A 25656-nucleotide genomic window follows, 5' to 3' on the forward strand; every position below is an offset into this window, starting at 1 on the left:
CCTCCCTACCTTTTAGGAAACCTGGCATGGATGGGTCCCTGGGGTCCAGTGGGGCTGCAGTAAGGTGGGCGGCTCTCTCCCTGTCACATGCAGCGAGGGCTGTCTGCTGATGCTGGGAGCCGGAATATGACATCATATTCCGGCTGCCTGCATCAGAAAAAGACTTGCGGCGAGAGGGAGCAGAGAGAACACAGCTCCCTCACCGCATGTCACAGGGAGAGAGACGCCTGCCAGGTGTGTGTGTAGGGGGTCCATCAGGTGCCCCCCCCATGACAGGGGGAACACGGGGCATTTGGGTGCTTGCAGGTGGAACGGCATTCCTGCTGTGAAAAAAGTGCAGGAACGCTGTTCCCACGCGTTCCTGCAGGACTCGAGCCCTGTTATTAACCCTTACTAGGGAACACATGGGGTGGGTGTTACAATGCTTCCACCCACATCATATGTTTCCTTTTAAGGGGTAATAAGTATGTAGGGGTTTTGAAAAATACCACTCTCTGTCTCATTAGATATTTCTTTGCCTGAAGCTGAAGGAAGCAAGGTAAATCGGAACCATGAGTAAGAGGCAAGAAGGACAGCAACATCCAAGTATCCAAGTACATCCAGAGAGTCAGACAGATCCTGAAGTCCCAATTCAATGGCAAGAACAATATTAATGCCATCAATTCTCTACCATCACCTAGCCGGGATATTTTGTTACCCTATATGTATAAATAACACAAAACTAAATGGGAATATTTTTTTAAAAACACTTATTTTTTATAGTTTTACATTTAATAATCTCTACACACCAAGTGGAACAATAACCTGGGGATAATGACTTGGTAAAGAGAATAAATGGACACCATATATATAAAGACCTGGAATATACTCACTATGAATGGAGGATTCCACATGAAATTCAGCCCCCATAGACTTTACACCAGCTGGAAGGAATGAGGTTGGAACCTACTGTCTGCCTTTAAAACATTAGACAAAGTAGGGACTACTTTGTCTTATGGAGGTTTCCTACGCCTGACCAGGTATGACCAGCGGAGGAACAAAGTGTGCTTAGTTTCCGGTGGTAAGAGCAATTTTCCCACAATTCTCACCTTTGATCCGTGATCTCACGATGCTTCCTGTCAGTATTCCCGAACGTCCTCTCACTTAGTCAGAACGCCGGCGAAACTACCGAATTTGGTCCTAACAGAATGTTAGGTCGCAATTCGGGACTTTGTTCGGATCGAAATTTTATTTAAATGAATGAACCTCCGATCCTATTCGTGCCGCGTCTGCATCTTGCATCCGCTTAGTTGATAACTCCCTAATTCCCACGGTATTAGGCAGTTATCTACCAAAAGGCTGAAAGACCTAAATTGGTCTTTCAGCCAAATGTACTAAAACTAAGTAAAGATTACTTAGTATTAGTACATTCTTCCCCTACTCGCTATGCCGCAATTAGGGACATGTCTAGTAAACAGTGAGCAGCCTGTGACTGGTCACTGTTAAAAAAAAAAAAAAAACTGTAAACATAAAAAACAACCTGGTGTCCCCCCCCCCCCCCCGGCCCCCACTCCTAAGCGGCGGGTGGTGGACTAAATAAAAATGGGGAGGGACCTATTGTCCTCCTTCCGGCCCCTGCCCCTGTGCGGCGGGTGGGGTCCCTAAATAACAATAAGGGGGGGCCTATTCCCCTACACCCGCGGCCCCCACCCCTGAGCAGAGGGTGGAGCCCTAAATAACAATAAGTGTGGGGGACCGATTGTCCTCCCCCCTGGCCCCCACCCATGAGGGCCCTAAATGAAAATGTTAGCCCCCCCCAGGGGATTAGGGGTCTCCAAGCCCCTAGTCACCCCCCCCCCCCCCACCCAAATAAAATAAACCCCTACCTACCCCCCTCACCCTAAAAATAGTGAGGGGGGAGCAAAAAAACTGAATCGCTTTAAATAAACAATTACTTACCATTTGATGTTTTCTTTTTTTTCTTAAATCTTCTGTTTTGAGCCACAAAAAAGGCCAAACAAAGTCCATAATACCCGTCGGACTTTGAAAATAAAATAAAAAACCCGAGCGCAAAAAAAAAAAGCTGGCGGAAAAAAAAACCTGACGCTAAAAAAAAATCCATCCTAGGCTCAGAGCGCTCTGATTGGTTGGTTTAAACCGTGGGAATTAGGGAGTTATCTACTAAGCGGATGCAAGATGCAGCCAAGGCACGAATCGGATCGGAGTTTCATTCATTTGAATGAAATTCCGGTCCAAACAAAGTCCTGAATTGCATCCTAACACGAATGGAGAGACTGTTCTCATTCTGTTAGGATGAAATTCGGTAGTTTCGGCGGCATTCTGTCTAAGTGACAGGACGTTCAGGAATACTGACATGAAGCATCGCAAGATCACGGAGGAAAGGTAAGAATTGTGAAAAAATTGCTCTGACCCTCGGAACTGAAGCACACTTTGCTCCTCCGCTGGTCATAGATGGTCAGGCGTAGGAAACCTCCATAAGACAAAGTAGCCCCTAATTTTTCTTATGTTTTAAAGAAAACTAGAGCAGACAGACAGCAGAAGAAATTAAGAACAGGTCCTGACAGAAGGAGAGAAGAGGAATCGCTTAAAGAATGGTAAGTTCGGCATGACAGTGCCGCTTTGCTCCAAGGTGCAGACTGTGCAATGAGGCCTCGGAAACAAACCAGCACTAAGTAGCCAGGTGCAGAAATTTAGCAGAAACAGAACTGCTGGAATTTTTTACTGAAACATCTGCACAGAATATGGGATTGCCGAAAGTCATTAGTTAGGGATATTTAAATAAAATACACACACTGCAAGAACCAATGCAGTTCCTAGCCTGTTATTAAAAATCACAGTACTGAACTGTGCCCTAAACTACATTAAAAGCAGTGATTACCAACTATGAATGGAAGCAACAGAGAATTGGTTACAATTAGTAAAGGTTAATACCATCTATTTCCTGGGTGATGCCCTTCTCTTTAGAGTTTATTGTCTTACTAATGACTCTGAATTGTCATGTATCATAATTTATCTAAAATCTTTAGCTGAATAGGGCATTGAGTTATAATTTTTCATTGTATTATGGTACTGTTGCTTAATACTAGTATTCATGTATCCTAAATATCTTGTTACAAAGTTCATGGAGATAAAATGTTTTTCTTTTTGTACTTTGTAGGTTATATTTTTTATTTTATTTCAATACATCCCTGAACATGCTCTGTAAAGTGACATGAACATTTTTACAGAAGAGTATCTATCCTTCCATTAAACCGTAATCTTTTTACTTATGTCTGATTTTGCTGGGATTGCTACTCTGAGATATTTGGGGGAGGCAATTCCTTTCCAGCTGTTAGCAGCTGTGGAGCTTGCCTGATAAACCATGAGCCATGGCAGATCCAAAGGAACACAACTGACAGCATTTTATATTATTTACTCGTAGTGTCTTGTTTGACTATCAGGATGCATCTTTATTGAGCAAGATGATGTTCTTAGACAGTTTTTAATACGTTTTACAATAAACGTGACAGAATTCAAAGTGCTGAAATCAAATCCTTTACTACTCGCTCTTAGGAAACAGCAAGTGTTTAAATGTAGATTTTGCATACTTTTAAAATTTGTCAACAAAACAAGGAATATGTACACTACCTGTTTGCGCATTCTATGAATACTATTTTTATTTCATTTATCTGCATATAATGTATCAAGACTTTTTGGTCCAGTCTCAGCCTTGCTTAGTCCCTGGGGGCGGAGCCTGGTAGCCGGGCAGCCCAGACGTGCTCAACAAGAGCTCCCGCATCTGGCAATAAAAATCAGGGTGCTTTATCTGGCTATCTGCACTCACGGAATGCAGCTTCCACTTATTCTATCCGCGAGAGGTTACTGTACCCGACAGTACCTTTCTCAGGCTTCTACTATGCCAGACTGACCCACTTGAGGCTTGTGGTCAATATGAGGCTGAACCACGGAGAGACGCCCGCTCTCCTGGCTCTTAAGCTTAAGCTGGGACACCTGTAAATCTGTAATCTGGGACACCTATAAATTGGGGCAAGACAAACCAGCATGTACTTCTAAGCACTACCAAAATAAAGAATTATAAAAAAAATTAGTCCCTATAAAATAGGATTGCATACTCCCTTAACCTCTCAAGGACCAAGCTTCTGGAATAAAAGGGAATCATGACATGTCACACATGTCATTTGTCCTTAAGGGGTTAAGGACCAAGGCTATTTTGAGATGTGAGTATAAGCCGAGTTGGAGTTTTTCAGCACAAAAAATGTGCTGAAAAACTCGGCTTATACTCGAGTATATACGGTATATTGTGCAGATATGGCTAAGAAATTACTTTCCATTGAATATTGATAATCTATTTGGTTTATTATTTCCTGCCATGATGGAGGTTGGGTAGATTTCCAATTTCGAGCTATGGTTATCTTAAAAGCAAAGAGAATATGAGCAAATCGGTATTTGTATTTTTTATTCATTGGGGGAAAATCTAGATTAAATAGGAAAAATGACGGAGTAAGAACTATATTGTCCGGAATTAAGTCCGATACCAGACTGGATATAAGAACTATAATATCTTTTAATACATCACAGCTATACCAAGTATGAAATATCATACCAATCTCTTTTTTGCATCTCCAACATAAAGGAGAATATGATTCATACATTTTATGAACTTTATATGGAACCAAGTACCATCGATAGATCATCTTTAAATGAAGTTCTAACAGTGAGATACAGTGTATATATATATATTTTTATTGAATAGTGGTTTGATACCATTCATATGGGGTATAAGATATATCGAGATCCATTTTCCATTTTATGATAGAAGGGATTTTTTTTTTTTGCATCAGATTCTCCTTCCAACAACTTAAGGGTTCTGGTTACCCATAGATAGCATGTTCATAGGTCATTTTTTTTATTCAAATAGTTCTTAATTCTTAAATACAGAAAAAATATCTCTAGAGGGTAATTTATACTTATTTTTAAACTTGGAAAGGAAAGAAAAGTTTTATTTTCAAGTATATCAGCAATTCTATTGATCCCCATTTGCCTCCAATTGCACACACACACACACACACACACATATATATATATATATATATATATATATATATATATATCATTCATATTGTATTTGAATATTTTAATGGGGGCCAAAGTAAGAATTGAATCCAAAAGCAGTAATTACCTTTTTAGCATTTTTAGGGTATCAAAAATATCTGCAATCAATTGATTTGATACAATTTTTAGATTTATTTGGTTTAGCTCATCTGTCCAAAATATTGTGTGTAAATTACCTAGCAAGCAATTTGCTTGTTCAATCTGAAACCATGCATTAATTTGAACGTTAGGTTTGAACCAAGCTATTGCATTTGTGACTAAACAAGTTCGATGTAACGGAAATGAAATACTGCCATTATAATATTTATTTTGGTTTCATATTTGCCCATATAAAATGTGTAAACATTCTCTGATATTGTAGAATCCAGTTATCACTTAATTTAAATGGTAAAGATCTGAATAGGCATAATCATTTTGGTATAGAATATGTATTGGGTTAAGAAAAATAGAATCTATAGACAAGTATATAAGTGTAAAGAAATCACTACAATAAATAATATATAAGTGACAGAATATATACTTATCTCAGTATTTCAAATGAGACAGCCTCCCAGGTCATCACCCAGATCGGATGACCTTTACACAGCAAAATATAGAACAACAGGAATATTTGGGATACGGCTGAGAGATCTATAATTGAAACATAAAAGTGTACATAGTGTAAATCTACATAGAGTAATTAGTAAGTGATCATGAAATGCACTCACGAGATGTAGATGAAAAGATAGCGTTTCAAAGATGCCTCCCCCGGTAATGATGGGGGGCTGATGCCTTTCTCCACTTGCTCCCGATAATAGATGAGAAAAACAGGACTTCCAGGTGGTGGAAAAGATAAAACAATGTATTTAGGATGAAAAAAATCACCCAGCAATAAAAATAGGAATACAGGCTTTAAAAAGAGGTCCTACGCGTTTCGTTCACCAATTGGAACTTCCTCAGGGACCAAATAAATTAAAATTACATGTAGAAATCACAAACATGAAAAAATACAGCCTACTCCCACCCTCCCACCAGTCCTGTTTTATAGGGCTAATCCCTGAGTTGATTGATGATCATCTGGGCGTTCTCCTTTCTTTCCTCCCTCATTGGTGGAACAGTGGGTCATCTCCAGCTGATTTCTTTCAGTATTAGTTGAATTTCCCGGGTTCTGTATCGGCCGAAAACCGGAACCGGAAGTGGACCTTCACTTCCGCGTTCCACTGAATCATGCGTTCCAGCAATGGAATTCAAAGAGGTTAGGATATGTAATGGTGTGGCCATCTAGTGGTCGCCAGAAGAACAGTCCCAGAGAATAGGATTTTTAAATAGATATGAATCTAACAAGAAAAAACATAATGATATCGGCAGCAAGTGGAAAATAGATTTATGCAACATATATCGCTTATACACCATGAAAATCAGTACAAAACACAATTCATATATAATTTAATATTGGAATATATAAATTTGAGAGAATAGTACTACATCTATGTAGATAATATTTACTGAAGTGCCCTATTTGTGCTCAAGTGTATTAGATTTTGTTTGGGATTATTTAAAGTTATAAGATATACAGTTTGAATTTAAAGTTATAAGATATACAATTTGAACAATAATATATGTAAATTTAGAAGATAATATTTGTGATATACACATCTACCCTCAGGATACTCTTTATATATAAACGTGTATTAGTCCCGGTGAGACACCTTTAATTAGGAAATAAGAAGTGGTGGTGATAATAGATATCTCCTTATCAAGGAAGTATATGTGAAATTATAATGTAGGGGCTTAAATCAGATGCCCCCTAGATGTCAGTGCAAATTTAATATAGGTTTGATAAGAATAGCCCAGAGATGTACTATATATAAATGAAAGATATATTGAATGCATCTACCTTAAGTGTGTCTTTCACACTGATGATATTATGGATTAAGAGAGATAAACCGATATTAATCTATGAACCACAAAACCACTGTACTTTATAGGAAACAGATAAGATCTATGTCTACGTTCAATCCCATAGGTTCTAATGTTTGTAATTGATGAATCCAAAAGGTTTCCCTTTGGGATAAGTTCTTAATCCTATCGCCCCCACGCCAATGGGGCATGACTCTCTCAATACCCATACATCTGAACTGTTTCCATGAAAAGGAGGGGCATGTACTGCAATGAGCAGAGACCGAATGGGTGGTTAACCCTTTCTTGATGTTATTCAGGTGTTCAAGAATACGAACTTTCAGAATTCTCGTGGTACGACCCACATACTGTCTGCCACACGGACACTGCAGTAAGTAAACCACAAAGTCCGTGTGGCAGCTGATATCTGATTTAATGTGGTATATCCTCCCAGTGATGTAACTGGAAAAGGTGTCAGATCTTACAATGGACACAGTTCTGCAAGCTTTGCATACATTACATCCCCTACAAGATCCCGTAATGGTGTTGATGAGGGAAGTTTTTATAGCGTAGCTAGGGGCCAGCATATTCTTCAAATTCTGATTCTTTTTAAAGATCACTTGGGGGTGTTGGGATAGATGTTTTCCCAGCACTGGATCTTGCAATAATATTGACCAATGATTTTGTATTCCCTTTTTAATCTTCCTATGGTCAGTGTTGTATTGAGTAAGGAAAGCAGCTCTAAATCGGTTATCTGTAGTGTCGGGGGTGAGTTTGTCCTCCAATAACTTATTCCTTTTAATTTGTGTTAGATGACGAATTTCTTTTTCCAAGGCATTTCTCTTATATCCTTTTTCTAGTAATTTCCTTTTAATGTGATGTGATTGGGTATGGAAATCATGGTCATGTGAACAATTGCGTCTGAGTCTTGTAAATTGACTCTTGGCTATCCCATTAAGCCACGGCTTATGGTGACAGCTATCCTGATGTACAAAACCATTGCCGTCTGTTGGCTTGAAATAGCATTTGGTGCGTATCTGGCCAGCTTCACTGAACAATGTAAGGTCCAAGAAATTTATTATGTCTTTACTCCAAACTGGTTTTATTATGTCTTTACTCCAAAGAAATTTGTTATGTCTTTACTCCAAAGACCTGGTGCTCTGGCGGCGTTATATCGACGATGTGATTATTATTTGGAAGGGGTCTTCTAGTTTATTTTTTGAGTTCGTTGAATATTTGAATTCTAATCAATATAATCTGGTCTTTACCCCAGTTTGGAGTAAAGACATAATAAATTTCTTGGACCTTACATTGTTCAGTGAAGCTGGCCAGATACGCACCAAATGCTATTTCAAGCCAACAGACGGCAATGGTTTTGTACATCAGGATAGCTGTCACCATAAGCCGTGGCTTAATGGGATAGCCAAGAGTCAATTTACAAGACTCAGACGCAATTGTTCACATGACCATGATTTCCATACCCAATCACATCACATTAAAAGGAAATTACTAGAAAAAGGATATAAGAGAAATGCCTTGGAAAAAGAAATTCGTCATCTAACACAAATTAAAAGGAATAAGTTATTGGAGGACAAACTCACCCCCGACACTACAGATAACCGATTTAGAGCTGCTTTCCTTACTCAATACAACACTGACCATAGGAAGATTAAAAAGGGAATACAAAATCATTGGTCAATATTATTGCAAGATCCAGTGCTGGGAAAACATCTATCCCAACACCCCCAAGTGATCTTTAAAAAGAATCAGAATTTGAAGAATATGCTGGCCCCTAGCTACGCTATAAAAACTTCCCTCATCAACACCATTACGGGATCTTGTAGGGGATGTAATGTATGCAAAGCTTGCAGAACTGTGTCCATTGTAAGATCTGACACCTTTTCCAGTTACATCACTGGGAGGATATACCACATTAAATCAGATATCAGCTGCCACACGGACTTTGTGGTTTACTTACTGCAGTGTCCGTGTGGCAGACAGTATGTGGGTCGTACCACGAGAATTCTGAAAGTTCGTATTCTTGAACACCTGAATAACATCAAGAAAGGGTTAACCACTCATTCGGTCTCTGCTCATTGCAGTACATGCCCCTCCTTTTCATGGAAACAGTTCAGATGTATGGGTATTGAGAGAGTCATGCCCCATTGGCGTGGGGGCGATAGGATTAAGAACTTATCCCAAAGGGAAACCTTTTGGATTCATCAATTACAAACATTAGAACCTATGGGATTGAACGTAGACATAGATCTTATCTGTTTCCTATAAAGTACAGTGGTTTTGTGGTTCATAGATTAATATCGGTTTATCTCTCTTAATCCATAATATCATCAGTGTGAAAGACACACTTAAGGTAGATGCATTCAATATATCTTTCATTTATATATAGTACATCTCTGGGCTATTCTTATCAAACCTATATTAAATTTGCACTGACATCTAGGGGGCATCTGATTTAAGCCCCTACATTATAATTTCACATATACTTCCTTGATAAGGAGATATCTATTATCACCACCACTTCTTATTTCCTAATTAAAGGTGTCTCACCGGGACTAATACACGTTTATATATAAAGAGTATCCTGAGGGTAGATGTGTATATCACAAATATTATCTTCTAAATTTACATATATTATTGTTCAAATTGTATATCTTATAACTTTAAATTCAAACTGTATATCTTATAACTTTAAATAATCCCAAACAAAATCTAATACACTTGAGCACAAATAGGGCACTTCAGTAAATATTATCTACATAGATGTAGTACTATTCTCTCAAATTTATATATTCCAATATTAAATTATATATGAATTGTGTTTTGTACTGATTTTCATGGTGTATAAGCGATATATGTTGCATAAATCTATTTTCCACTTGCTGCCGATATCATTATGTTTTTTCTTGTTAGATTCATATCTATTTAAAAATCCTATTCTCTGGGACTGTTCTTCTGGCGACCACTAGATGGCCACACCATTACATATCCTAACCTCTTTGAATTCCATTGCTGGAACGCATGATTCAGTGGAACGCGGAAGTGAAGGTCCACTTCCGGTTCCGGTTTTCGGCCGATACAGAACCCGGGAAATTCAACTAATACTGAAAGAAATCAGCTGGAGATGACCCACTGTTCCACCAATGAGGGAGGAAAGAAAGGAGAACGCCCAGATGATCATCAATCAACTCAGGGATTAGCCCTATAAAACAGGACTGGTGGGAGGGTGGGAGTAGGCTGTATTTTTTCATGTTTGTGATTTCTACATGTAATTTTAATTTATTTGGTCCCTGAGGAAGTTCCAATTGGTGAACGAAACGCGTAGGACCTCTTTTTAAAACCTGTATTCCTATTTTTATTGCTGGGTGATTTTTTTCATCCTAAATACATTGTTTTATCTTTTCCACCACCTGGAAGTCCTGTTTTTCTCATCTATTATCGGGAGCAAGTGGAGAAAGGCATCAGCCCCCCATCATTACCGGGGGAGGCATCTTTGAAACGCTATCTTTTCATCTACATCTCGTGAGTGCATTTCATGATCACTTACTAATTACTCTATGTAGATTTACACTATGTACACTTTTATGTTTCAATTATAGATCTCTCAGCCGTATCCCAAATATTCCTGTTGTTCTATATAGAATATGTATTAACTGTATTCAGCCGACCCAGCCATCTCAATTTTACTCCATGTATTCAGTTGTGTTTTAATTGAACTATATAAATTTTCATAATTCCGATAAATTAAGTTTGAGATATTGAAAGATAATTTAATCGCCAGATATTTAATATATTTACAACTCCAATCAAAAGGAAAATTAGATTTAAGAGAAGATACATTAACCTTATTTATGTTTGACTATTGTGTCCCTGGGTGATGATTGGGGAATATTTTGTGGCTTATAGAGTCAGTGGAAACTCTCAAAGGGATGGTTATCCAATTGTTGAGATGGTATTAAAGATGCGAAAAGGGATTTTAAATACTGTTCAAGGAGATCTTGTGTAATAGACTCAGGTATTCCTCTTATTTTAATATTGTTTCTTCTGGATCGATCTTCTAAATCCATTAATTTGTTCTCCAATTTATCAATTCTTTCTTCCAGAATTTTATTAGTTGAAAGTAGATTATTATTCTCCTTTTGCAGTTTCCAGGTTATTTGTGTTTGCTCTGATAATCTGCTATTTAACTGGGTGAGTTCCTGTTTAAATGTTGTAATACTTGAATCCAGGTCTTGCTTTATTTTGATATAAAGATTATTTAGGATTCTTCTAGTATCTGTTGCTATATAGTTAGAGGAGTTATCTGTATATCTTGATATTGTGTTGTATCTAATGAGAGATTCAGTTCTTCACGGCGATCTTTAGAGATAGTTTTTCTATTATTCTCAGTACTTTTTGGAGAGTAGAAAGTGTAAATAATGTAGTTTTTTTCTGAAGTGGTAGGTTTTTCTTCATTTTTTGGGGGGCCATTTTGACTTTAGATTTCATTAGTTTAGTTTTACTTTTATTATTTCTTCTTGTTTCCCTTTTTTTCTTCATTTTTTGTCCCCTTTTTGTTTCCTTTTTTCTCCTTCTTCCTTTTCTTTCTTTTTTTTCTTGTATACCCCTTTTTTTCTTGTCCTTTCCTTTTTCTTTTTCTTTTTCTCCTTTTCCTCCTGTTCTCTCCTCCTCTTCTCATTTCCTTCCCTTTTCCCCGCTTCACTTCTTCTTTCCTTTCTTTTTTTCTTTCCCTTCTTTTTCTTTTCCTTCTATTTCCCCTTTCTCTCACACTTCTCCTTTAAGGTTTTATTTGTTATAACCTCTTCTTTGTGTCTTATTCCTGAACTGTTTTTTTACTTCTTCTTTTGCAGTCCTCCTTCGCTTCCTATTTCTTATAATTCTTTAACTTTTTCTCTCTTTAATCCCTTCTCATTGAGATTGCTTCTTAAATTAAGAGAGAAAAATGATAGGCCAAAAAGAAAAAAAGATAAAAATCTATAGAAAGAATAAGTGACCACCCCTTGTGTTCCAGACCAGCATCAATCCAAATATAAACTTTTGGTTCTATCTCCTCTTTTGTACTTGCCACAGAAATAATAATTGCATCTATGAATTTGTTACCATTTTTCCATTCCAAAGATATGTCACACTTCTTATTTGTATATAATATGGCAGGAATGTGGAACTGCACTCAAACTCATTTGAAATGTATCCGGGTGCACCAGACCAGTCCCAGTACCAGGAACCAAGTATTTGATGAGGAAAAATAGAAGAGAAGTCCAGGCACTCTCAGGATACAAAAAGGTAAATTTATTTAACCCACTGCAACGTTTCGACCTACAAAGCTTGACAGAGACCGTGTAGGTCGAAACGTTGCAGTGGGTTCTATAAATTTGCCTTTTTGTAGTGCAAATGTGCCTGGACTACACTTCTTATTTGTGACCCAATATAGCGGACATCACAATCCCTTCCCATATGGTTACATTATGCAAATCATGTTTAGGCTTAATTAAAAGATTGTGCTTGTCCCATTCTAAATATAATAAAAATTAGGCTTAATTATTAATCTGTGGGTAAGTATTAATGTTTATTTTGGATAAGATACTGGAACACAAGGGTTTTCATAAAGGCTAATGGCCATTCATATCAAAGGAACCCCTATCTAAGAGGGAATCTAGACATATGGCAAATTAGAAAGTTGGTTTATATTTAAACCAGACTTCCAGGCCACTTATGTGTGACTTCTCACACCTTACAAAGTAGCTCTGTTGAGGTCCCAACTTGAATGAGGAATTTAGATTGTAAACCTTCTGACCTCCCACACAATCAAATTAACCTCTTTTGAAATTGACAATACCACCTCCACCAGGCAGCCAGTTCATATATGCACTACACAAATACATTGAATGGCAATATTCTATAGTGCAGCAATGAATTATGTACCCTTGCTATGACATATATAATTGTAGAAAGTACATCCCTCAGTAACTAAAAGTGTTCTGATTTAACCCCTTAAGGACCAAACATCTGGAATAAAAGGGAATCATGACATGTCACACATGTCATGTGTCCTTAAGGGGTTAAGCAAACACTATAGTGTCAGTTATACAAACATGTATTCCTAATACATGTATTCCTGTAGTGCTTGTGTACCATTTAAGCTGCCCGGCCCCCCATTCTTTGTAAAAATAAAAAAAAAATTTACCCACCTTTTCTCCCTTGCCGCTCCAGTCTCGCCATGGCTGACCTCACTTCCATGACAGAGATCATCAATTTTCATGATCTCAGCCAATCCGATGCTATCCCAAAGGCTATTGCGCAATCAGCATCTCCTTGCTGTGCCAATCAGCATTTCCTCAAAGAGATGCATTGGAGATGCTGAACATAGGTGCTCCACACTGTGCAGCACTGGAATAGGAATCACCTCTGGTGGCAGCTATGGCAGTGTTTACAGTAATAAGTGTGCAGAGACGTGCTGTAAAACAGCAGAACCACTACATTAAGCTGTAGTACTTCTGATGACTATAGTGTCCCATTAAACATATATTTACATGTGTTTTTTCACATGTGTGTGTTTTCTGTTGGAAAAATTCACAGACCATAAGTGTTCCACGACTGCCAACACCGCATATATGAATCTTGCTACTGTTCTCGATACCTCACATGTTTACGTTCTTTCTTAATATTGCTCATAATCCAACCCCTAAAACAATCTTTAAAATAGCCCATAATCCAGCTCCTAACCCCACCCTTAAACCAACCCTTACCTCTACCCATAATCCAACACTTAATCCAACCTATAATGCTATCTATAATTCAATCCCTAATGCTACCCATAATCATACTCCTAATCCTGCCCAGAAAACATCCCTTAATCCCACCCCATAATCTCAGCCTCTGATCCCACCTCAGAGGGATTCCCTCTGCTGACATCAATACTGGTATCAGCAGAAGGATTTCTCCACTCACATGGTACAAAGAGCTCCGTGAGATCTCCCTCTCATGCATGGGCGGTAGTTAAAATCTGCTGATGTGTAGTCCAGACCTTATAATGTTATTTATCTGATATGATAAAAGGGCTTTTATTTTGTACATTTTATAAAACGTTACGTTAACCCCAAAAAATTAGAATTGAAGAATTACATCTAAAACTTTGCATCACTAGGTGAGTTGCAGGAGAGCCTAGTATTGTGAATTACCTCCATTGAATTCTTGACAGGAGAAGTTCACATCAAGTATTTTTAATATCAGTCATGTTTAAGCTGACAACAAACCATAAGCCACCGCTCAATACAGTGCTTGTAAACAATGTCAAGGCTGATATAAGTTCTCCAGCAGTGTTGGAAAATTAGTAAATAGAGTTACAAACATATTTTCTTACTTTCTGATATTAGCTGTCCCTCTAAAATGTGATTCTAATGTGAATGCATGGCAGAACATGTGTCTGAGCTGTTGTCAGTCATGTCCAGTTCTTTAATTAAAAGCCCAGTCAGTGGACATCAACACAATATGTTTCAGAATTGTGGCAGGGACATACAGGTAAGGAAAATGACAGAAAGAAAAATGTTGTGAAGAAAACACTCTGCATTCTAATTTCGTTCATTTACCATTTGGGCATACAGAATTCTAAAGGCTCTACTTCTGACACATTTCTGATTCTTATCAAAAGCACAAATTGTTGTAGTTCTACTGTAGCATTTGAAGGAATAAAAGCCTTGAAAATCAGAAGTTTAAAAGTTTTGCTCATTACTTGCAAGCAGAAAACCTGACTTTGCCATAAAGTATCAGTTTCTATACATTTTCCAAAAGTGTGAAAACATTTAATTCATCTGGCTAATATAGCAGAAATATTATCTCTTTGAGGGTTGTTTGAGGGGTATATTACATTGTTTTCTCAGGCACAGAAAGCAGCATAAACAATAGCTGGATATGCTAATCAAATTTACCTTAAAGTACTTCTTTCCTTCTTCCCTGGCTGCTAGTAATGTAGCCATGAAGTTTGACCTACAAAAGTCGCTGTAAAGTGTGGAAGTAGGGAAAAGTGCAATTTTCAGTCACTCTGCTGAGATGTCTATGAACAGAATAGGCCCTGGCAGAGAATAATAATAAGAGTAATTTTGTATTGCCCAATAAATGTTGTAAATTCAAGTAGACAATGTGTGTGTCTGATAAAACCTGAATGTAAACTAAATGGTTTTATTTTCAATCAGATGTAACTTACTTTGAAACTTTGTATCTCCTGCTCTGTAAAGTGAACCTTAATTATGTTCTCCTGCAGGGTTTACCAAGCTATTAATAGTGCAAGAGATAAAATATTCTATATTAAACAGAATTAGCAGTAAATGAAATGTAAATATTAGATGACTCTTTGCAGGAAGTGTTTAGGAAGGCTTTGTGAGTCACATGCAGAGAGGTGTGCCTAGACCTGTATAATCAAAGTGATTTAACTTGTAACTAGCAGAAAATTGAGCATTAAGACTGCAAGGACATGATCCATAAACCAAACCTGCTTCATTAAAGTTGTTTTGGTGACTGTAGTGTAATTTATGTGCATTTGACAGGTCTCAACCTGGAATTGGGAAACTCAATTATTTATCATTTGAATTATGTTGCCACCTTTCAATACACTGGCAGCTGAAAAAGCGCTGTCTTTTTCCCTTCTAACTGCTTGACATTTACAAAAACTCACAATAAGCCAAAATGACATGAAATGATAATGCCTTATGGGTGTTACAACAACCACCAAGAAATTGTCTGGCATATTTGTATATATATATATTACATTTTAGTGCTGTGAAAATGATTTATCTAGGCTTACTGATTTACTTGTGTTGTACTACTTGCCACCATGTACAGCCTACAGGACCATGCAATACCAGTTTATACAGTTGCAAGAAAAAGTATGTGAACCCTTTGGAATGATATGGATTTCTGCACAAATTGGTCATAAAATGTGATCGATCATCATCTAAGTCACAACAATAGACAATCACAGTCTGCTTAAACTAATAACACACAAAGAATGAAATGTTACCATGTTTTTATTGAACACATTGTGTAAACATTCACAGTGCAGGTGGAAAAAGTATTATATAACTCTGTCTGTTGCAATGTGATTTATGTTGGTAAGCCTTATGCCTATATTTATGGCCCCTGGAGTTTCCTGGTGATTTTCTTTATTAAGATCTATTGTTCCTTTACTGTTCTCCCTTCTTTCACATTTTCCTAGATTTTCCTAGATTCATATCTGAGGCTACTCTGGTATTATTAATTCATATTAGCTCGAATTAATATAACCATCATCTTGAAAAGGCAAAAAGATAGTATGAGAGTTTGAGAGATAATTTTCTCTGGTGTTCATCATATTTATTTTTGGTTTTTTATCCCAGCTTATTTTCACAGTAAGTCACTAATTGGGACAATTGATGACTTGTCCTTTTACAGATATGAGTGATGCCAAACCAGCACCTTTCTACTAACAGTTTCTATAAACCCCTGTATTTATCATGCTTGTTAAAGGAATCTCAATATATAGCTAGAATTGCTACCGGCACAAAATTAGAATGTGTATTCACCCTATATAGCAAATATTTGTAACATTATTCTTATCATTTTATTATGTATATTATGAAAAATCAAGAAAACACTATTTACCACAAAAGCCATCAGATGAAGTTTTGTTGATACCTACAGTGTTCATTTAAGTGTTCAATATTGAATTAAAGGGGCAATACAAGAACCCAGGAACCATAACCACTGCAACATATTAGAGGGTTGTTTTTTTTTTTTTTTTTTGCTTTTCCATGTTTGTTTGTTTTTTCCCAAAATAATTTTAAGTGGTTTGACAAAAACATTAAATTGAACTAGAGTCACAACTTGGCTATTTTACCCTAAATCAGGCTTCCCCAAACTCCGGTCCTCCAGATGTTGCTGAAACTCCCATGATTCTTAGTCTATCTAGTTCATTCATAGAATCATGGGAGTTGTAGTTCAGCAACATCTGGAGGTCTGGAGTTTGGGAAAGGCTGCCCTAAATATTGCCGTTCGGATTTCAATCTGCTCCTATTCAGAGGTTAGTTACAATTTTTAAATTATGAATAAACGGCGTAGAAGACAAAATGAACTCCCTATTTTGAAACAGGTGTCTACCACATATTTAAACAAACAATTAACATGAATGATGGCACACATTGTGTTATTTCTGTCTGGTATGCTGAATTAAGGAAATAACAGCAACGTTTTTATTTTTTCCAACTGAAGTTGCATAACTGGAGTTAGTTGTACATAAGTGCTGACAGTATGTGCAGGGAATCAATAGTGCAATGATTTTACAATATGATGTTAATGACTGAGTCAATGGCATTTTAATGTTTTCTCCAAGGTCTTGCTCTGTAGGTGACACAAGCGTGTTTTTTCTTGACGAATAATCACACAACTGAAATTTAAAGAGGACAGTAAAGTGAAATAACGACCTATAAAATGTGCCTCTCAGATCTTCTTGCTGTTGTTTCTCCTGGAATCTGATTATAGTAAAGTGTGTTGCAGATTGCTGTAGCCTGGTGATATGTAGCAGTGACTGCTGAACAGTCAACAGATTAGAGCCTTTGCTTTTTAAATGCATTTTGTACTCAAAATAAGAAATGATGCCTTCTATCTCAGTTTGCAGATATTTATATTGCTCGAGTTATTATTATTATTAATATTAATCCAATATTATGTGATTTGTGAACAAAATCAATATTTACTGGCTGTCCCTTCTACCCATCGATCATCCCTCTTGATTTCTGATGTCACAGTCAGACATTCCGAATCACGTTCGTCCATTGAGGGAGTCATTTGTTTTGTGACTAATCTGAATGGCAGTTTGAGAATTGAGCATTCGACTGAACATCCAATCTGCCCAAATTCATCCGAATTGCAGTTCGTCGTAAAACAAATCTCCAAGTCTACAACATACTAGAAAGCATTATTACCTTTTTGCAACAGACAGTTCTGTAATGCCCTTGTCAGCTCAATTCAGTAAAATTACTCTATTTATGAAAGCCTATTTCTTTTCTGGTTTTTCATTTCAGGTGAATTATATTTCTTCCGTTGCTCCTATCGAAAATTCTCATAAGCCGTTACATTCACTGTTTATTAAAATTCAATTCTGCTTTATTATAAAGTTATATTAAAGTTTTAATATTATTTTGATGAACAAAGGATGAGGACAATTGCAATATATTTATTCTGATCTATCTGTGAGTTCTCTATAGATCATTTATTGATGTGCCAACTATATTATATTATATTATATTATGACGCTTTGTTTTGTAGCATTGGGCTGGATAAAAGCTGTATGAAATATTATGTATCTCTCTATGTGTATTTCTTTAGAATTGACCTGTACATTCATTGTACTTCTATTCTAAACACAAAATATTGCTGCTGAATCATAGTCAATTCAAGAACAACCCATCACCAGTTAATAACATGGAAGAAGCGTAAGGTAATTCACGTGTTTTCAAAGCACATACAAATATATGATGCAATTTTCCATACTAGCAAAGCTTCAAAGGACAACATAACTGTGACAGCTCAATGTAGTGGTTGGGCTGCCAAGACTCTATATTGTTGTCACCAATTTATTTTTTTGGTCAAACCATGTGAAAATAGCATGACAAATATCCCAGAGAATGCGCCCTCTTTAGCCAACTTGAGAATGTGGAATTCACACTTCTGCAATATAAATGTCAATTCTGTTTAACCCCTTAAGGATGGTGGGCATTCTATGCCTTCCTTAAAGGGGCAGTCCTGAACACCAAAGGGCAGCATAGAACGTCCCTGCGTTCTTAATACTTCTTGGATCCCCACCGATCCCCCGCCGGTTATATGAACGCTAACTTTGGCCAGTGTTTGTAACAAAGTGGCTACTAGAAAAGACTGGACATACCACATTTGTAATACCGTGGGTTGTCTACTTTTGCAAATGGTATGCCATCATCGGGGTAATTCTCATTCCTGGGCTACGAACAGTCTCAAAGGCAATGTAACCAATCTGGCAAATTTCAATGTGTATAAACACCAAAACACCATAAAAAATTTACATAGGGGGGTATTGTTTTACTTGTGAGACATCGTTGTATACAAATATGTGTATTTGTATTATGACATTCACAGTTAAAATGCCACGCAGAACTAAAAAATAAAAATAAAAATCTTAATTTCTCAAATTTGTTTATATTTTATTCATATTAAATTATGTTTCATATCTAAATATTAGATATGAAATTCAAGCCCTGTTTCTCCTGAAAAAAAAATTATGTATAATAAGTGTAGGTGTGTTTAATATGAATGAGGTAAAATTATGGTTGTACAGACATATAGACAAATTCCAGCTTTTGTTTACATTTTGTTGTGATCAGAAGTTGTACAACTGCCTCCGTTCTTAAGGGGTTAACTTGTGTGACAGATTCCCTATCCCTGAATTATAAAGCTTTCTGTCCAATTCGCCTGTTTGTTTGGCTTTTAAACTACCGAACTAGACCGACCACAAGCCCTGAGTCTCTGGAACTGTTTTGTGCATGGGACCATCCGTGCGGTCGGTCAAATAAATGACTTCCAGGAAATTCCTGAACCCCTGAACAGATCTGGGTGATTTTTGGATATGTTGGTCACCCAGATCGGGGCTAACTCGGGGCTTGACTCAATTATCTCCCAGGTACAGAGGAGGGATTAATCTATTTTGTGTAGGAGCGCCCTGAATCTGAGAGCCAATGTGATTGTGTATATGTTTTTACTGTAGTTTACTCTCATGTCCAGAGGGGAGTGCCCCTTGCATGGGGATTGTCATAAAAGGCAAGTGTGGCTACCAATAAATCAGTTCCTGCTTACCCTCCACATAGAGTCTCATCTCATGTTTGTAGGGAACCGCTATACCTACTATAATCACCAGCTCTTGTAAGAGCTATACAGCTATATCGACCTTGGGATTTGGAAAGTATCACTCTGAATAGGGGGTAAGAACATCTCTGGCAGCGAAACCGCTGACCATCTCGGGGTGGCCGCCACAACTTGGATAGCTTGTATATGCTGAGAGCGCTGTGGTTGGCCACTGCTATATAGATTGGCAATCTGACTACCATGCTGTAGTGATTATGTTGCTTAAACTTCGTATTTAATCATGTAAATGGTAAAAACACAATACACTACAGATAGTTTAGGTAATATTCCCAGGGGTATTCGGAACTAGATATACATGCTTACAGTACCTTCCCCCACATATTCCTTTGCTTTATAAATGGTACATGGAAAGCAGGGCAACACTGAATAAATATATTTTGTCAAAGTTGCTTTACACATTGTATCTAGATCTACAGACTTGGTTGATGCCGCTGTATTAACTTTGGACACCACAAGCACTTAATGTAAATGAAGTAGCTGTAGTGTCCATAGTCCACCAATGCCTTCTTACCTTTTATTGTTAAACCATTCAAATGTGGAACCATTTGTTGTAGAAGCAAACAAAGGACCAATATTTTAAAAAAAAATTAAATTTACTACGGCAGAATAATCGCTACAGCGGCATTTAAATCATTTAGAGGAATATAAGCAATGCTCACTTTGAGTACTGCTTATAGCTCTCTTGTTAACGAACTGTGGCCCCAACTGACAGAGGATACCCACAGGTATCAAAAGATACCTGGGGGTCCACTATTTTGTTAATTCAGGAGACTTTAGGAATGTGTTAGAAATCCTACTAAGTCATGTATAGGGCTATGTGCATCTCTCAATTTGAGTACTGCACATAGCTCATCTGACAGTCTGATGCCACTAACTCTGGACCCAGCTGACATAGGGGTACCCCTACTGGTACCTTTCCTGCATAATAGTCTAAGCCGTCAGTGGGTGTTAAAACCATGTACTGCATGACGGCATATATCAGGGGTAGGCAACCTTCAGCACTCCAGATGTTTTGGACTACACCTCCCATGACACTTTGCCAGCATTATGGCTGTAAGAACATTATGGGAAATGTAGTCCACAACATCTGGAGTGCCGCAGGTTGCCTACCCCTGGGCCATATACCATCATGATAAGTAATTGTGATTAACAGTGTATTTTTTATGCGTGGAATCTTGATCTAAACTAGTATCATGTATTATTTGTTTTGTCTTCTGTTGTAGAGACAGATAAAACCATAAAATATGTATTTTAGAGACTCATGTCTCTTTTTTTTGGTTCTGTGAAAATAGACATTTTTGGGAGTGTTTGTTGTGCAGCATAAATGTTGCTGACATATTTCAGTTAAATCCTCTTACACTGCTTTTTATGCAGCCAGGTTATTACTGCGGATGTACATTTGACTACTACACATGGATAATCTAGTCTTCCTTCTGTGCAGTCACAGCAGTCAGAAATGTGCCAATATGTCTTGAAAAGAGAAATAAGGAACTGTCATGCTGATTAATCCATAAGCAATAAATGAGCTAATACTTTTAAAAGCAACGGGTATTCATAGAATGAAGAGCGAACAAGGGGAAAACGTAATGTTAGCCATCTGTATTTCAATGTACTTTGCAATGATGGAATTATTCCTTACAAAAGAATTAAGAGAGAATACGTCTCCTTGCTTTAATTGAGGTCTGTTGGTGGATTAAATTGTGTATTTTGAGGCTACAATAACATGAATGACTATTGTGACAGTGGGTTCTCATTAAAGACTTTGCAACAAGTGACTACTTGTTCTCATTAAAGACTTTGCAACAAGTGACAGTGACTACTATTCACTAAAAGCTAAACTTCAAGTCATATATTAGAACTGAGTCACACTATTTAGGGAAGCAAAAGTTAGATATGACTTGGAAAACAGTTACTTAAAAGTTAAGTCAAGTCAGAAATTTATTTAAATTTGTAAACAGTTTCTGAGCAGGATCAGGGGTTCACATGAAGGACATCAAGTCACATGGCTGCTCACGTTTTTCAATCATACTTTAGATAATCATGCCATTAGCTATGGACTTCCAATGAGCAAACAAATAAAATTAAGAACTAAAGCAAAGCTATACTTGTCTGTTGGGGGTAAAGGATTAATATATGGAGCACGATTCCATAAGCTTTTTCTTCGAAGGTTGGGTTAGGGATTCTCCTTGGTTCATTCTATACTTCCAGACTACCAGCCACCAAACGTACCCGGATATCCTCTAAATATGGTGACAGAGGAAGCCCAGTCCCCACGGCACTGATAATTTCCAAATCTCTTCATTACATTGAAGTACATGAAATCATATCTGCTAAAATATCAGTTGATCAGATACGTGACACTTTAGGGCTCCGTATTGTAAAAAGATGACCCAAAGGACCAAGGCACATTTAATAATGAACTGACCAGTTAAAGCAGAACTGTAGCTTCTCTAGACATTACAACATGGGATAATACATTTAAAATCATTTATACCTTGTGTTAGACTTGTGTTCATGTGATGCTCCATTTTTGTATGTTTTAGGAAATTATATCACAAGCCAGTTCAGTCAAGGCACAGACACACAATGCAAATTAGATGAACAGAAACATTGTTTCAGTTTCTCCTCTTCCACTACCTGTTTAATGGAAATAAAGGGTAACATTTCTAACAATGATTGACAGGGAGCCAAGATGGAGGCAACCAGTTCCAGAATTTCTATATCTATTTTTATTTTAGCATTTTATTTTTCAAACTTCACAAACAAAAATAATTATTAACCCCTTAAGGGTGGTGGGCGTTCTATGCTGTCCTTAGGGACCTGGCTCTAAACGCGGCGGGCGGCATAGAACGCCCAAGCCATACTTTGTACTTACCCGGTCGCTGGCGATCCCACGCTGGCAATCCCACGCCGGCAATCGCGGTATGGGGACTTACCTGGGAGTCCAGGAAGTCCCCCTCCTTCCTCTTCGGCCCCCTGGGCCATGTGATCGTGAGGTCCTTGGAAGGACCTCACGATCACATGGACGGCAGTTTATTCCTCTTAATAACTAGACAGTGCACTGTTTAGGGGATTGTCCCCTTGTGACATTTCTCTCCTAACTATTAATTGGATTATATCCACAAATCAGGGGCATCCCATAATTATACTAGAGGTAATTGCTTACCACTCCCTAAGTGGATATAGACTGAACACATGTATCAATTTTTACTTTTGTGACTATACTAAATCAACTTTACTTTTACATTTTGATACACTGTTCTGAATTTAGTTCCGCTGTGAGACAGTGTGGTTATCTCCCTATCAAGGTTTTATATTTGTACATTGCTTGTAGTTTTTCAATTTATTTCATTTACACCTATTTACCGTTCTGGAATTCCTTACTCTTATTTAGAGTGGGATTTATTACTTTTCTTGGTATTACATTTTGTCATTACAAGGGTTAAGCCCTGGGTGGATCTGGTACCACCCACACTGACCTTACTGCTCATTGATCCAGGTGTTTCCTGAACTAAAGATACAGTTATCTCATATAGCGCAAATTCAAGTTTAAAAAAAAAATGTATTTAATTTTTTTTATTTGCATAAAGTCATGGTACAGATATCACTGTTTTGTATAAATAGAATATTGAGAAGTAACAATTATCTGTATGCGTCAAAAACATAGAAAACAAGAATTTGTTGATGACAATTGTCTGTATGGTTTGTGAATCAAGATGTGTTTAAGTATACAAAAACAAAGAACAAAGATAACCCTGGTAGAATGGTATGGAGTGTATGTTGGAAGTTTTCCCCTTTGGTTAGCTTGTCCATGCTATTGCGTCTTGCCCAAGGGTGCGTGTGGGATCCCCCCTCATGGGGAATGCTGAAGGTACGTGCACCACCAGGACCAGCTAGATGTGTAAGAGTGGTACCTGTCTGAGAGGGAGTAGCAAATTTCCTCCATGCTCCTAGTGGTTTCCACTCTTTGGATCCAATCTCTTATTGGCGTTGGGTTTGATTTTTTTTCCAGTATATAGGGATCAATTGGTTTGCTGCTGTTATCAAATGTAGGAGTAGTTGTGTTTTTTATTTGGGAACGTTTGGTGGTGGGAGAAAGAAGATGAAAGAATCTGGGGTTGGGGTCACTTTTTCCCCCAGTATCGTCTGTATGAGGCTAGAAATGCGCCATCAGTAGGTTTGTATTTCTGGGCAGGACCACCAGATGTGTGATACTGTGCCTGAGGGGTGATGGCATCTCCAACATTGATCAGAGGATTGGGGGAATATGGCTCTTAGTCTCGCTGGTGTATAATACCATCTAACTATTCTTTTATAGTTACTCTCTTGGGTCTCTGTGTTTCTAGATGTTTTGTGAATATTTCTAAAGATTTTGCACCACCTATCAGGTGGTATGTTGAGATTGAGCTCCGATTCCCATGCAGAAGTGAAGGCCTGAGGGTGTTTGGGCTGTATGGAGAGAAGGAGAGTGTACATGACAGAGATAAGCTTCAAGTTTTTGTTTACGTTTTGTTTTGATCACAACGTGTACATTTGGCTCAGTAATTAAGGGTTTAAATATAACGGATAAGTAAACTGAATATGGGAAATAGCATATTATGACAGCTGAGGGCCAGTCCGATACGAGGACATCAGCCTTCTATGCTGGCAGACAGGCACTCTGGCCAGCCCGACATTGGGTGATATTGAAATGAGATAGACATCTGAGCAAACCAGAAGGAGGCATCAACCATGGACACATTGATCCATGAAAGGGACAGGCCATTCTATAAAGTGGGCATTCACACAGCAGGCTGACAAAAAAGTATTCTGACTAGTCTGACAGGGCAGACCATGTGCAGAGTCTCTTTTCAGCTATGTAACTATGTAAGATTGCACTTAAAGTGCTCTCTGTGCTTCCTGAGGTTACTCAGCACAGCACAAGTATGTCTAATGATGCACTTGATGCACTTTTACTGATTGGGGACATTTCCCAAGTGTCTCAGGATTCAGGACATAGGAAATCAAACTCAGGACAGTGGCATAAAACCCCCAATTTAGGAAAGTATTGTCGGACATGGGACATGTAATGGTATTTATTAATTAATGACTTTTTGTCATAAAAAAGCATAATGAGCTTAATGCTTTAGACGCACCACTAGATGTCAGTAAAGCATAATGAGCTTAATGCTTTAGAGGCACCACTAGGGGTCATTATATATATATAATAATTAAGCAACAAATAACAACATTAATATTTTTTTAGAGTTCGGTATTATGGTCGAATATATAATAGGAAATACACAAAACATTGTAGTATTAAATGTATATTTAATATAATTATAATAACAATTAAACAAATGCTAGCAGAATGTCAATTTACCACAATAATTACACAATACAAAACTACAACATATTACTTACAAAAGGCTATAACAGTTGCTAGCTGTTATAATAGATTACTTACACGTCTCCAGCCTGTTTGGCTGGAGCTATACAGTCAGCTACATGTTCAATCAATGCAAGCAAAGGAAAAAAGACTTTATTCCTCCTACTATTTGGTTTTATCCAGTAAGTAGGCTGGCCTGTGATGTCACTGCCAGAAGCACATGAGTTAGCACACTGACCCCTAGTGGTGCCTCTAAAGCATTAAGCTCATTATGCTTTACTGACATCTAGTGGTGCGTCTAAAGCATTAAGCTCATTATGCTTTTTTATGACAAAAAGTCATTAATTAATAAATACCAT

At 37.6% G+C, this 25656-nt stretch overlaps 1 protein-coding gene across 2 annotated transcripts in view; it reads left to right on the forward strand.

The window, feature by feature from the left end:
* Window positions 1-25656, forward strand: part of FUT9 (fucosyltransferase 9) — a 231580-nt gene that overhangs the window by 115472 nt on the left and 90452 nt on the right. The window contains exon 3 of one of the 2 annotated variants that reach the window (XM_063443580.1): window positions 18364-18475. The exons of the other annotated variant lie outside the window; for it this stretch is intronic. The gene's annotated coding sequence lies outside the window, so the exon portion shown is untranslated. The remainder of the gene's footprint in view (window positions 1-18363; window positions 18476-25656) is intronic. 2 annotated transcript variants of the gene reach the window in all.

Source organism: Pelobates fuscus, chromosome 2 (assembly GCF_036172605.1).
Source record: "Pelobates fuscus isolate aPelFus1 chromosome 2, aPelFus1.pri, whole genome shotgun sequence".
NCBI classification, from domain to species: Eukaryota; Metazoa; Chordata; class Amphibia; order Anura; family Pelobatidae; genus Pelobates; species Pelobates fuscus.